Here is a 14498-nt window from a genome sequence, read left to right as displayed (position 1 = left end):
AAAGGACCAAGTGCTTGAAAAGTTCAAAAAATTTCATGTTTTGATTGAGAGACATTCTAGCAAGAAGCTGAAATGCATTCGTACTGACAATGGTGGTGATTATTGTGGACCATTTGATATTTACTACAATAAGTAAGGTATTAGACATGAAAAGACTCATTCTAAGACTCCCCAGCTTAATGGCTTAGCGGAGAGGATGAACAAAACTTTGGTTGAAAGAGTTAGATGCATGTTTTCTGAAGCAAAATTACCTAAACTTTTTTGGGGTGAGGCTTGGTACACGACAATGCATGTTATTAATCTTAGTCCTGCAGTTGCTCTGAATGTTGAGGTGTCATACAAGAATTGGTTTGGCAAGAATGCTAGGTATGATCATTTGTGAGTCTTCGGTTGCAAGACATTTGTGCATGTTCCAAAGGATGAAAGGTCCAAGTTGGACGCGAAGACAAGGCAATGCATCTTTATCGGTTATGGTGAAGAGATGAATTTGGCTACAGGTTATATGATCCTGTTGAGAAAAAGGTTGTTAGAAGTTGTGATGTGAAGTTCATGAAAGATCACACCATTGAATGCATTGATAAGATGAAGAAGACTACACCCGAGAAAGATAGTAGATTGTGTGATATTGATCCATTCTGGACGCCTATACATAATTTGAATATAGTTGAGAATAACGTTCAAAATGGTGAGCAACATGATTATGTTGGTGATCAACAACTTGGAAGATGAGTTAGATTTTCCTATTGATATTGGTCAAGATGAACATGAGATGTCACAATATGAGAATCTTTGTGATGCTCCTAAACCACCTCAAGTTCAACTTCGGATGTCTAATAGACAAAGAAAACCATCTACCAGATACCCTTCTGATGACTATGTTGTTATGGAAGATGGAGGAGAACCTGAATATTATCATGAGGCCATGGAAAATGAAGAAAAGAAGAAGTGGTTGGGTGCAAGGCAAGCGAAAATGAAGTCCTTGTATGATAATCACACTTTTGATTTGATCAAATTGCCAAAAGGGAAGAAGGTTTTGGAAAACATGTGAATTTAAAGGATGAAGCAAGAAAGTAATTTTACATCTCTAAGGTATAAAGCCAGATTGGTGGTTAAAGGTTTTAGATAGAGAAATGGTGTTGATTTCAGTGAGATTTTTTCTCTTTGGTTAAGATGTCATCCATTAGAATTGTATTGAGTTTGGCTGCTACTCTTGATTTGGAGGTAGAGCAAATGGATGTAAAAACTGATTTCCTCCATGATGATTTGAAGGAAGAAATTTATATGAAACAACCCGATGGTTTTCTTGTAGAAGGGAAAGAAGACTATGTGTGTAGGTCGAGAAAGAGTCTATATGGTTTGAAGTAGGCTCCATGACAATGGTCCAAGAAGTTTGAGTCTGTTATGTGAGAGCAAGGCTACAAGAAGGCTACTTCTGATCATTGTGTTTTCATTAGAAAGTTTGTTGATGGTAATTTTATCATCTTATTATTGTATGTTGATGACATGCTTATTGTTGGGAAAAATATTTCCATGATTGACAGGTTAAAGAAGCAATCAGGCAAGTCATTTGCCATGAAAGACATGAGAGTTGCTAAGCATATTCTTGGTATAAGAATCATGTGAGATAGGTGAGAAAAGAAACTTTGGTTGTCATAGGAACACTATATTAAGAGAGTGTTACAGAAGTTCAAGATGAAAAATGCTAAGGCGGTAAACACTCCCCTTCCTACTCATTTTAAGTTGAGTGCTAAACAGTGCCCTTCAAATGAAGCTGAAAAATCAGATATGCAATGAGTTCCTTATGCATAAGCTATAGGAAGTTTAATGTATGCAATGGTGTGTACAATACCAGATATTGCACATGTTGTTGGTACAGTTAGTAGATTTATGTCAAATTCAGGTAGAGAGTATTGGAATGTTGTAAAATGGATTTTGAGATATCTTTGTGGTACTACTAGTCTGAGACTTTGTTTTGGAGATGATAAACCTACTCTTGTAGGCTATACTAATTTTGATATAGCTGGAGATATTGATTCCAGAAAGTCCACTTCAGGTTACTTGATTAAGTTTGTAGGGGGAACTGTATCATGGCAATCCAGGTTGCAAAAGTATGTTGCATTGTCCACTACTGAGGCATAGTTCATTGCCATTATAGAAGCATGCAAAGAGTTGCTTTGGGTGATGAAATTCTTGCAGGAGCTTAGTTTTGTCCAAGACAAATACTTGTTATTTTGTGATAGTCAAAGTGCCATTCATCTTGGGAAGAATTCAACTTTTCATTCTAGGTCCAAACACATTGATGTGGGATATCATTGGATATGTGATGCTTTGGATGCTAGTTTGTTGGAATTGGCTAAGGTTCATACATATGATAATAGTGATGATATGATGACTAAGGCCTTATCAAGGTGGAAGTTTGAAACTTGTTGTAAGATCGCCGGTTTGGTGATTCTCTCCACATAATTGTGAGGGGTAGATATGTTGGGTTTGAGCTCCTTTCCTATATGGAAAAAGACCTAGTTGGGCAAAGCCCACTTGTCCCACTTAATATAATAGATAGGGGTCAGGTGTGGCAAGTGTGTGCAGGAAATTTATGCAAAAAGAGACAATTGAAAAGTGTGAGAGAAGATAAGAAAACTCAACCAGCAGGAATTTCAAGTTGTCGTGGGAAACTCGCGACTGCATCTTTGTTCACTGTTAGATCGGGCTGAAATTTGGACAGTAGGTTCACAACTTATAGTACTCCATTCTGAACAGTTGGATTGGTGAGACGATATCCGAGGTGATAAAAAACTAGCTATTACAACAACTGCTTTCCTAGTTTTTTCTAGTTTTTCTTGTTCTCATTTTCAAGCTTGTTGTTGTGTTGTATGTAGTATTGTTGAGCATGTTTTGTGCTGTATTTTGGAGACACTCTTATATTCCTACTTTGATTATAGTGGAGCTTGATTGACTGGCTTGTGCCCGTGGTGTTTACTTCTCACATTGGGAAGGTTTTCTATGTTAATATTCGGGTGTCCCTTTTGTGTTACTACATTATTTGATATTGCTCCTCATAGATTCTAGCAAGTTGAGGAAATTATTATCTGCTGCATATACTCTATTAGAGTTTTCATTGCTATTGTGTTGAATTTTCCTTCAAAATGAAGTCATTTTTTTCTTTCTTGCGTTATTGTTCCTGCTTCTAGCAAAATAACATAGGTCTCCTTTTTTATGTATGCTATATATGTAATGTTTCCAAGTGAATGACCGGTAAGAAAAAATGATTTCCCTCCACTTTTGTACATCAAAAGGGGCCTTTTCATCTTGTGTAATATCTTTATAAACATTACAGTTCTTCAACTGATATCTATTGGTTTGAAATGTTACAAACCAATGACCACATATTGTTTTTTAAAACAACATAATAACTCATCCTTTATTTTTGAACCACAAATAAATAATTTTAGAATTTATTTTATTTATTATTTAATTCTTAGTGCTGAATTAAAATTATATTCCATATAATTATTTATTTGATTAAATTAAATTTTCCTAGTTAATTATCAAATAATATAATTATTTAGCAAAGATTAGAACATTCGTTAGTGTGTGACCCCGTAGGTTCAATACTAAGCTGGTAGTAAATTAACTAAGTTAATTTACTAATCAAGGTTGGTGTCTAGCAACACTCCTTAACGACCGGATAACACGAAGTAACATATATGAAACTCATTTCTTTATTCATTGTAATACATTGGCCAATGTCTTATTTTATTATAGAGCTCAAACTCATTACCAAGAGTTGATGAATCCCTTCTTGATTAATCACTAATTCTACATGTATTTAATCATACACAATATTCATTCAAATAACATCCTAGGATATTATGTGTTCGAAATTAAAGTATGATAAATAACATATTAATTACTATGTTAATCTCAAGTTAAAGGAAATTATTTCATTTCTACTCGAGAAATTCCTATTGACAATTTAAGGTAATCTTAACCATTAGGAATTCTCAGTTGAGTCAGGTCAATAATCATATTCACATATGCATCATCTATATGTGCAATTTAATAAATGAGATCTATTAATATTTATTCAATAAATACTATCACACATATATTGATCTATCTGAATTATTGGTGTCATATTCTCAATGATTCTATGATCAAGAACAATTTAGACTAAAAATTATAAAATACATGTTTCTCATTATTATAATCTCTATTATAATAACAAGTCTCTAATTTTTAATTAATGACCTTATCATATAATCTATTTAATTAAATAGTGGATATGATAAAATAAATAATACAATTACTTTAATTGTATTTAATGACAGATTGAATCTTGGGCATAAATATAGAAATATACAAATATATTTCCAATATCTACCAAAACATGTTGCAGAACCGGAGCCTAAAAATAAATAATGACTTGAGGTGTGTAAGAGACATTGTCCTAAGGATCTATTAGCGGTGATATAATGATTCCCAGGAAAGTCATTCCATGAATATGGTTATATGTGAAAATTGTGTGAAAGTTCTTACCTAGATGGTTGAAAAAGTTGTACTTTATAGCCAAAATGAGAGGCTTTAGTAGAATCTACCACTTTAAATTTTAGTACACCTTACATGACAGGTTCTATATTAGATCCTTAGATTGTTGTGTAGAATTGGAACATGCAAAGAAATAATTTGACCTGGGGTACGTAGGAGACATTACCCTGAGAATCTATTTGATGCGATAAATGATCTCCCAGGATTAAATAGACCCCCATAGTAGCAAGTTAGGAGCAAATTCTAATGAGGATAAAATATGTCAAGTAAACTCAAGCATCAAGTAGTATTTGAATTTTTTTACTTGAATGATTCAGCAAGTTCTCCTTTTATAATGAATATGAGAGGCTCCAGTACGTGGTTTCACTAATGGAGGTGAACACAATTAACAACTATGATTGGTGATAAAAATACTATTGTTGGACCTATTCACTTTCTCCAACAATAAGTTAAAAAACCTATTCTACATTTTACTCATTCATAATATGAAAATTTAATAGTTTATATTTATTTACTGATTTAAAGCATTAAATTTTATCAGAATGTTACATTTTACAACTTGTTAATGTTAATAATGAGTTTTTCTCTCTAGTACTAATATGTAAGGAGAATAAGAATATTTTTAATTTTTTATTAAAAAAATAAAATCATAATCATTAAAACATTTTTTTGTCCAATGTTATAATTCTCATCCAACAAAGATGATATCATTTAAGAAAGATGCTAATATAGAGATTGAAACATCATTTAAAACAACATATCCTTGTCTAAAACTCACTGTCACACTAACAATAGTAAATCAATACTTTTAAGTTTACTACTTGTATTTGATTATTTAATGCTTTGTTAGAGTAACACTTATTTATGTACTGCAGTTCCCCTCGTAAGTGTGAATTGCGAAATAAAGGATGTACACATGCTCTCCCTCTTACAATGACTATCTCAAAAGTATAAGCATTTGAGCATTTCTGATTTATGCTAAGTTAATGATGTGAGGAATTCTGGGTCACACATGTAGTGTTTAAATGTATTTAGAGTTATTATTTTAAGTAATCATATGAAAGTGATCTATTTCAAGTAAGGTATATGGTTATAGACATAATTATTATGAAAATTATTGTGTAGATACCTACAGTCTTATTCTATTTTTATGATGGGTAAAAATAAGAAATAAGAAATAAGAAAATTGAAAAGACATCATCATTGATGAAAGAGAATGCTTGTCTTATAAATAAGGGTTACGGTCCCCAATTGTAGACAACACATAACACAACAAGAATCACAACATACATGCAAACATGTAATTCTCTTCATCCCATTAGAGGAGAAATTAAGGCTAAGGGTGATCTACAATTGGAAGACCAAATAACCTACATGTTCTACTATGAACATGCATTTGCATACAATGATAAAGATATGGAGTTGATGGATACATGATGAAAGATAATATAAAGTTTAATTTACCATATTCTCTATGAATATATTAAGGTACGTTTCGGCTCTAGTTTTATCTATATTTCTTCTCGATAATTTGACATGAAAGATCTTGACTATATATATGATGATATTGTTCATCATCTTTAATATATAATATGTATCGGTTAAGTATATAAAGTCTCACACCAACATTAAAGTTTGATTTTTTCCTACAAATCATACATAACCATATGTATATTATGGTTATGTATTATTTATGCTAAGTCAATCCTATTTGATCTATTCTAAAATCATGCCAAAATATTTTGATAAAGGATAAATATGTTTTTAGTGATTGAAAGTAAATTTTAGTTTTAGTCTCCTAAATAAATTATAGGAATTAAAATAAAAGATATATTTCTAAAACTAAAAACACATTTAAACTTTTATTATATAACATAACATTTGCCTATATCATATCTATCCCAGCTTTTATCTCTCTTTTTGGATAGTATTGTATACTATGCACTGGATACTATATATAATAAAATCAAATAATAATATAACAAAAACTATTGACAGTAAAATAAATACGTGATTATGGACTGAAATCATATATTTTCAACGGTGTCTCATTCATTATTTTAAGTCAATCAGAATATTACTTTTTGTTAGATTTTATTTTTTAATAAAATTATTTTTATGACAATATGTGAGTAATTAAAGACAGGAAATGAAACAACTTTAGGACAAGTGATATATTCCGTGATTACTGGTTAAATTTTAGTGCACCACATATCAGCCACTGATTGCAATTATGTGAAGAATTATGTGAAGAGTTTAATTTATGGAATAACAGTTTTATTGGAAAGGATGTACCCACTTTGTTAATCTCTCATGCTTAGAATACATTTAATTTTTGGTTTTCGATTGGGATACCCTTCTTTAAAAATAATAATCACGTATCACTCTATACATTAACTTTTAATAGTTACTAGCAAGCATTTACATGAGAAGATATTTTTTTGGTGCACGATTAAGAATGCACATATTAGATGTATTTACATGGTTAAGAATGTACATATTACTCGTACATCCATAGAGTTAAAACATGCACATGTTACTCGTACATTCATTGTTAATAATAAACATGTGACAAATATATTTTAATGGTTAAAACACATATGTTATACGTACATTCACATTGCTAAGAAAATACATATTATTTGTGCATTCGTATAGTTAAAACATACATGTTACCCGTAAATTCGTATTATTAAGAATATATGTGTACCCATATTACTAATGCAAGTCCAATTTTATGAAATGATTACATTTTTATCACTAAAACTATTCAACTCCAATGACCGATATTAATTATATTCTCCAGGCAAAGTAAAAGATAACATTTTGAAAGAGACTCGTATGAGAAAAAAGTACATGAGTCTAAAGAACACTGTGAACCTCCACGATGTTATATTTTGCTAAACTTTTTCAATATGTTGTTCTTCTGAATGAAATTGAACACAATTCATTATCAAAAAATATATTAATGATGAACATTGTCTCATATTTATATCCATAATGAGTAGTGTCTGAAATTAAACAATTAGAAATAAATCAAAATATATAAATCAAATACAAAACAAATCAATTCATTATCACAATAAAATCATATCAAATATTTTTTTTAAGTCATAAATACAGGCAGAAGAATAATATGATTGCAAAATAAAAATAACATTATTAGGGGCAGACCGCTAATTTTATTCCTTTAGACAAATGTAACTCTTCTATCACAAAAAACCAATTCTCAAAGATTTTACTCAATTAGACAACTCTCCTTTTTGTGTTTTGAACAACTTCGTAAACAATAAAATAGAAATATACATAGTTGCAATAGTAAGAAAAAATATTACCATCTAATGAATATGTTATTATTTTCAGTTTTATTCAGTAATTTTATTTTTAAATCAAATATAATATCAACATATTTTCTTATTAATTGTAACATCTCAACTCATTTATTAGTAATATGATGGAATTCCTATTATTTCAGTTTTAAAAATAATTAAATAATATTAATTGAGAACGTTTTAAGAATTAAGATCTATTTAAGTAGTTAATATTAAAAATGATAATTTTGAAATAAAATCATTGTATATCATTTTTAAGGTATATAGAATATCAATATAATTCTTTATTAATTGTAATATCATAGTTCATTCTATAAATAATAACAATGAGTTCCTACTACTTGACTTTTAAAAAATAATTAAATAATATTAATTGAGAACATTTTAAGATCTATTATTTAAATGTGTAATTACTGCATATTTTATTTAGTATTTTAAAATTAAAAAATGATTAGATGATATTAATTGATAATATTTTAATAAGATTGAATTGCTACTATTTAAGTTTTAAAAATAATTAAATATTATTAATATAAAAACTTTTAAGATCTATTTAAATAATTATTATTAAAAATAATTGTTTTTAAATAAACTCATTGTCTATTGTTTTTTAAGCGAGATAGAATATCAATATGTTTTCTTATTAATTGTAATATCATAGCTCATTGCATTAATAATAACAATGAATTCCTACTATTTAAGTTTTAATTTAGAATGTTTTAAGATCTATTATTTAAATGTGTAATCTTTACATATTCTATTTAACGTTTTAAAATTAAAAAAATGATCAGGTGATTTTAATTGAGAATGTTTTAATAAGATTGAATTCATACTATTTAAGTTTTAAAAATAATTAAGTAATATTAATTGAGAATCTTTTATGATCTATTTAAATAATTAGTATTAAAATGATTATTTTGAAATAAATTTATTGTCTATTATTTTTAAGCGAGATATAATATCAAGAGATTTTCTTAATAGTTGTAATATCATGGCTAATTCTATTAATAATAACAATGACTTCCTACCATTTAAGTTTTAAAAAATGGTTAAATGATATTAATTGAGAACTTTTTAAGATCTACTATTTAAATGTATAATTATTATATATTTTATTTAGTGTTTTAAAATTTATAAAAAATTATTAGATGATATTAATCGAAAATGTTTTAATAAAATTGAATTCATTCTATTTCATTTTTTAAAATAATCAAATAATATTAATTGAGAATGTCTTGGGATCTATTTAAATAACTCTTCTTTTATAATCAACTAAAGTTTATCCATAATGTTAAATTAACAGTTGTGATATGCTTATTGTATGAAATTAATTGTTAATAAATAAATAAAAGTAATGATACAATGATATATATTTATATAATTTCGGTTACAATGAATGTTCAATAATGAGAAGTATGTATTATTTTAATAACAATGAGTAATAAAATGATATTTATTCTAAAATTTATCTTATTTTATAATTTATATTCATAATGACAATTGTATAAAAAATTAAATATCATTGCCTGAGGTCAAGTTAGGGAAAAATAGGTGTAATGTTAAAAAACCAAAATTGAATAGCTTTAATGATAGACAATTTGTTTTTTTAAGTTGTAAATGAATAATTATATATATATATATATATTATTGGATGTTTTCTTAATTTTATACAATAATAATTATGGATATAATATTATCGTGTTCTCCTATATCTAATTTAAATTTGTTATACCCAAAAAAGTTACAAAAACTTTGATTGTATGAATTATTACCGATATTTATCTATTGTATGAATTATTATTCATTCTTTAATTTCAGGGAATGCTCTATATTCTCTTCAAATTACCATATATAACCATTTCATAGTGATAATTGCATAAAAAAATTGAATACTAAAATTGAATATCATTGCCTAAAGTCAATGACGTTAGGAAAAAATATGTCCAATGTTAAAAAATTGAATACCATTACCAAAATTGAATAGCTTTAATGATTGACAGTTTGTTTTTTTAAGTTGTGAATGTATAACTGTATATATATATTAGACAATAATCATTATGAATACAATATTATTATCTTCTTGTATAGCTAATTTAAATTTGTTATATCCAAAATTATCACAAAAGTATGGTTGTGTGAATTATTACCGGCATTGATTTGTTGTAACTTGTAAGTATGATTGTATGAATTATTATCAATTCCTTAATTTGACGAAATGCTCTATTTTCTCTTCAAATTAATGTGTACACCCGTTTTCTATAAATTTACTTCTATATTATGTTTGTATTTTTTTTGGAATAATAATCTCAGAAATGTAGATAACAATAAATGATAGGATTATTTGGAATAAGGTGTAACAATGGATTAATAATGAATAATCAAGGAATATTACAATATAAATATATAATAATATATATATATATATATATATAATTAAATTTATTATTCCAACTTAATTCAAATTACAATATTTATATATATAATTACATTGAACATTGCAATATGTTTATTGCACAAAATTAATTGTTAATAAATAAAAGGAATTACACAATTTATATATATAATTCTGGTTACAATGAACATTCAATAATGAGGGGTCAAAATTATTTTAATAAGTCTAAAATTTACCCTATTTTAAAATCAACTAATTATGAGTTATAAATTTATATCTATAATGATCATTGCCTAAAAAATTGAATAACAAAATTTAATATCATTGCCTAAAGTCAACAAACTAACTGAAAAATAGTTTAATGTTAAAAGAATTGGAAGTTTGGAAGAATATGTGTAGTTTTAGGTGAACTTGTGAGAAAATTTTAAAAAAATTAAGAAATTAGATCATGGCATTACATGTTTGTTTTAATCTTATTTTAGCAATAACTTTAGATAAAAGTGTATGGCTTCAGGTTTATGTAGAACTCAATGAATAGTATCAAATATAGATTAGATAAAGTAAGTGGAAAACCAAAAAGAAGAAGATATAAAATAGATAAAGTAATATGGATAAGAGATTACGTGCATTGAACATGAGTTTTAAAATTAGGCATAGTTATGTCATGCATAGGGATGACAGTGGATACCCGGACTCGTGAGTACCCGCAAATAATACATATAATGGGTCGGGTCTGGGTCTGTGGTTTTGGATCTAGGGTAATTGAGACCCAAGATATTGAGATGCGCTCTTGGATGGGTCTATGTAACACCATTAAATATTTAATTGACTAGCGATTAATTTTAGAAATTAATCAATATTGATGTAGGCTAAATCTCAATTAAGTTTTAGTCTTGTATTGTGATTTCCTAATTTATGGTAAATTTTAATAATTTTCTGAGGCAGAAAGTCTTTGGGCCTCTTCTGGGCCCAATTTCACTCTAAATGCGGCCCAAAATGTGATTTTTTAGTTCCATAACTCGGAATCGAATTCCAATTTCACCATTGGCTTCAAAATATTATTTTGATTCAAAATAGACACCAATTTTGTCCATAACTCATCTCTAGCTAGATATTTTCACTCCGAAATCTAAGTTTCCACGTTCTAAACATAACCCTAAATCGGGAGATTTTTAATCTTCGGTCGAGTTTTAGCCGATAATACTCGGGCATGGTTTTAATCACAAAGTTTTCATCGCATTAGTCATATCACAATTCATGAGTTAAGCTTATTTGTTGAGTAAGCAAAAGTACAATCTCTTGCACAATCCCCAAAATCACTCATCAACTCCTTACATCACCATGATTTTGGGAATCCACCTTGATCTTTCCCCCAAAATCTGATTAAAGCAACCCCTTGTCCTTGAGGGATAACATTTTCTCTCCTCACTTTCTCACTTTACATTCTAAGCATTTCTAAGATATTTCAAGATATTTTTCTTCTTGTTTTCTCAATCTCTCTCACATACATCATTAGTTAGTTATCATATTTTGTTATGTTGTTCATGGGGCTTCTTTTTTTTAATGTTTTGGATCTAAGTATTTTGTTGGTTTTAGTTAAAGGGGATGATTATGTAATCAAAGGAACCTTTAAGAAGTTTTTAAACCATGTAAAGCTTGGATTTTTCCACTTGTTTTTTGCTTGAAAAATCATAGCATTGGAAAAGTTTAGAATAGTTTACTATTCTATTTTTAATGCTATAAAATTTAATATTGTAGTTTGAATGTGTTTAAAGGTGATGGTTTGTACATCAAATGAACCTTTAATGTGTTTAATGACAAGTTGAAAAACCAAAACTTTTTCCTTGTTGCTTGACCTAAAAATTGTGGCCTATATGTATCTTAAGAAAAGTTTATTTTCTATTTTTGAAATCCAAAATGTTTATGAGTTTAATTGTATTTTAAAGTGTTAAAGTAGTGTTGTTAGTATGCTTAATGGATATGTTATTAATACTAAAAAACCATGTGATTACCTAGAATAAAACGTTTTTGGGTTACAACTCTTGGGCATATTAGTGAAGTTGTTAACCATATTAAGGAAAACATGAGTTTTTTGTTGAAAAAGTGTTGTTTTAAAGTATTGTGTGTTAAGGGTTTAATTAGTAAAGGTTATCCTTTGATTTCCAAGTTAAAGTAATGTTTTGAGATAAAATGTGACTTAGAAAAGTCTTGACTTTATAAACTTAAAGTGTTATGAAGTCTTGAATAATATATTAGTTAAAGTGGGGACGTTGTTAAGATAAGCTTACTTTAAAGTGGTAAGATTAACTTAAGAAATCTTGATTTAAAATGTTAATTTTTGATATGTTGTTTTTTGTTATGTGATTAACACTATCAACTCTTGTGGTTACTATAGAATCAAATGTGTTGAGATGACAGTAGAGTTTTATTGAATCTACTTTAGTTAGCTTACTTTAAAGTGGTGTGTTTAACTTAAGAGATCTTGATTTAAAGTATTGATTTTGGTTAAGAAACTTGCCCTAAAGTGATGAATATGCCTTAAAAAGTCTTCATGAAAGTATTAATTTGTGTTAAAATTAAAAGTACAAACTTTGTTAAAGTCTTAGTTTAAAATGGATTGTTTTCTTAAACAAGACTTTTGATGATAAGGGATGGTTCAAGAATAAGTAATCTTGAACCGAATGAAGGAAAGTGACTGAATCCATGATAGGTTAAAAGATATCATCACCTAAGGGTTATCATTTTTAACTTCCAAACCTACTGATTTGTTCTTGTGTTTATTTCTGAAGCTTCCGAGGTTGGGCAGCATACTCGTTTCACACTTATCACCAAGGGAATCACTCACTCGACAATCTAAGGTGAGGGAAAATACATCGTGGCATAGTGGTGTCAAAATATGACATTCAAACCTCCTAAACTACCTCAAAAGTTTAGAGTTGTCTTGTATATTAAGAAATCATGTACATAATCAATTGGTTGTTTGTTTGGATTAAGTATGTGTGGTTTCTTAAGACATATCGTCTAAGTTATGTCTATGTGTGGAGTAATATTGTGGTCCTCCATGGATGAACACTACTCGAATAATTGTAACTAGAGATAATCGATTAACATATGGTATAATCAATTATTAGAGACCTTGCTTGAGCATAAGCTCTCACTTGGGCGAGAGGTCTCTAGAAAGTTTGGTGTGCTTTTGTCGCTTGAGCAACATGTCTCGCTTGAGCGAGAGGTCATCAGTAAGTTTTGCTTGATTTTGTCGCTTGAGCGACAATTCTCGCTTAGGCGAGAGGCCCTGGTAATTTTGACTTGCTTTTGTCGCTTGAGCACCATCTCCCGTTTGGCCGAGAGGTTTCTAATAAACTTAGCTTGGTTTTACCGCTTGAGCGCCAACTCTCGCTTGGGTGTTGAAAGGATTTTTTCTCAAAGGAGGCCTTCCCCTCTCAACAAATCGTTCCGGCAGTAGTGCCAACTTGTTGAGAGCGGAATTCCTCTTCCTTGGTGTGCTTCTTTTTTATTTGATTAAGTAAGTGAACTCGATTTTAGTCTTGTTCGCCATCTCGGCTTTGTTGAAATAAATTCCAACGCCGGTATCATTGTTTCAAGAATATTCCAGTTACAACTTACTTCTTAATAATCATGTGAATGAGTTATTCCTTCTTTGCCTCATCTCGGCTTTGTTAGAATAAATTCTAACACCGGTACAATGGTATCGAAACAATCCCTTATTACATAAATATTAAGTACCTTTGAATACAATCTCGGTTTTGTGGAATAAACTCCAACACCGGTTTAATGGTATTCTAATGTACAAAAGAGATGAATAGTTAGTTGTTAGAAACAAACAAATAAATAAAGAACAAAAGAATAATAAATTTAAGTGACCTTTATTTATTTACTCCCTTTCGGGTTCATTTTATTGACAAACCAAACTTCTTCCTTAAGGAATGTGGGTATTAAAGAATAATTAAATTGCGGAAAGTGAATAACAATAAATAAAAGATAGTAAGTTAGTTTCATCACTTTTGTATATTAAAAAGTGTTTTCAACAAATAAATTTATTGATAACACTTTACTATTTTAAAATTTACACCTCTTTCTAGATTCAATTGTAGTTTAGTATAAGGTTATGTTGAACCACGAGGAATTTCCTAATAGAATGAATCATATGAATATGTCAATGCACAAATATTGAGTTAAATATATTTTGGTGGTTTTTTGTTGTCTAGCAT

The sequence above is a fragment of the Lupinus angustifolius genome, chromosome LG06 (assembly GCF_001865875.1).
Source record: "Lupinus angustifolius cultivar Tanjil chromosome LG06, LupAngTanjil_v1.0, whole genome shotgun sequence".
NCBI lineage: Eukaryota > Viridiplantae > Streptophyta > Magnoliopsida > Fabales > Fabaceae > Lupinus > Lupinus angustifolius.
This window is presented reverse-complemented; position numbering follows the sequence as displayed.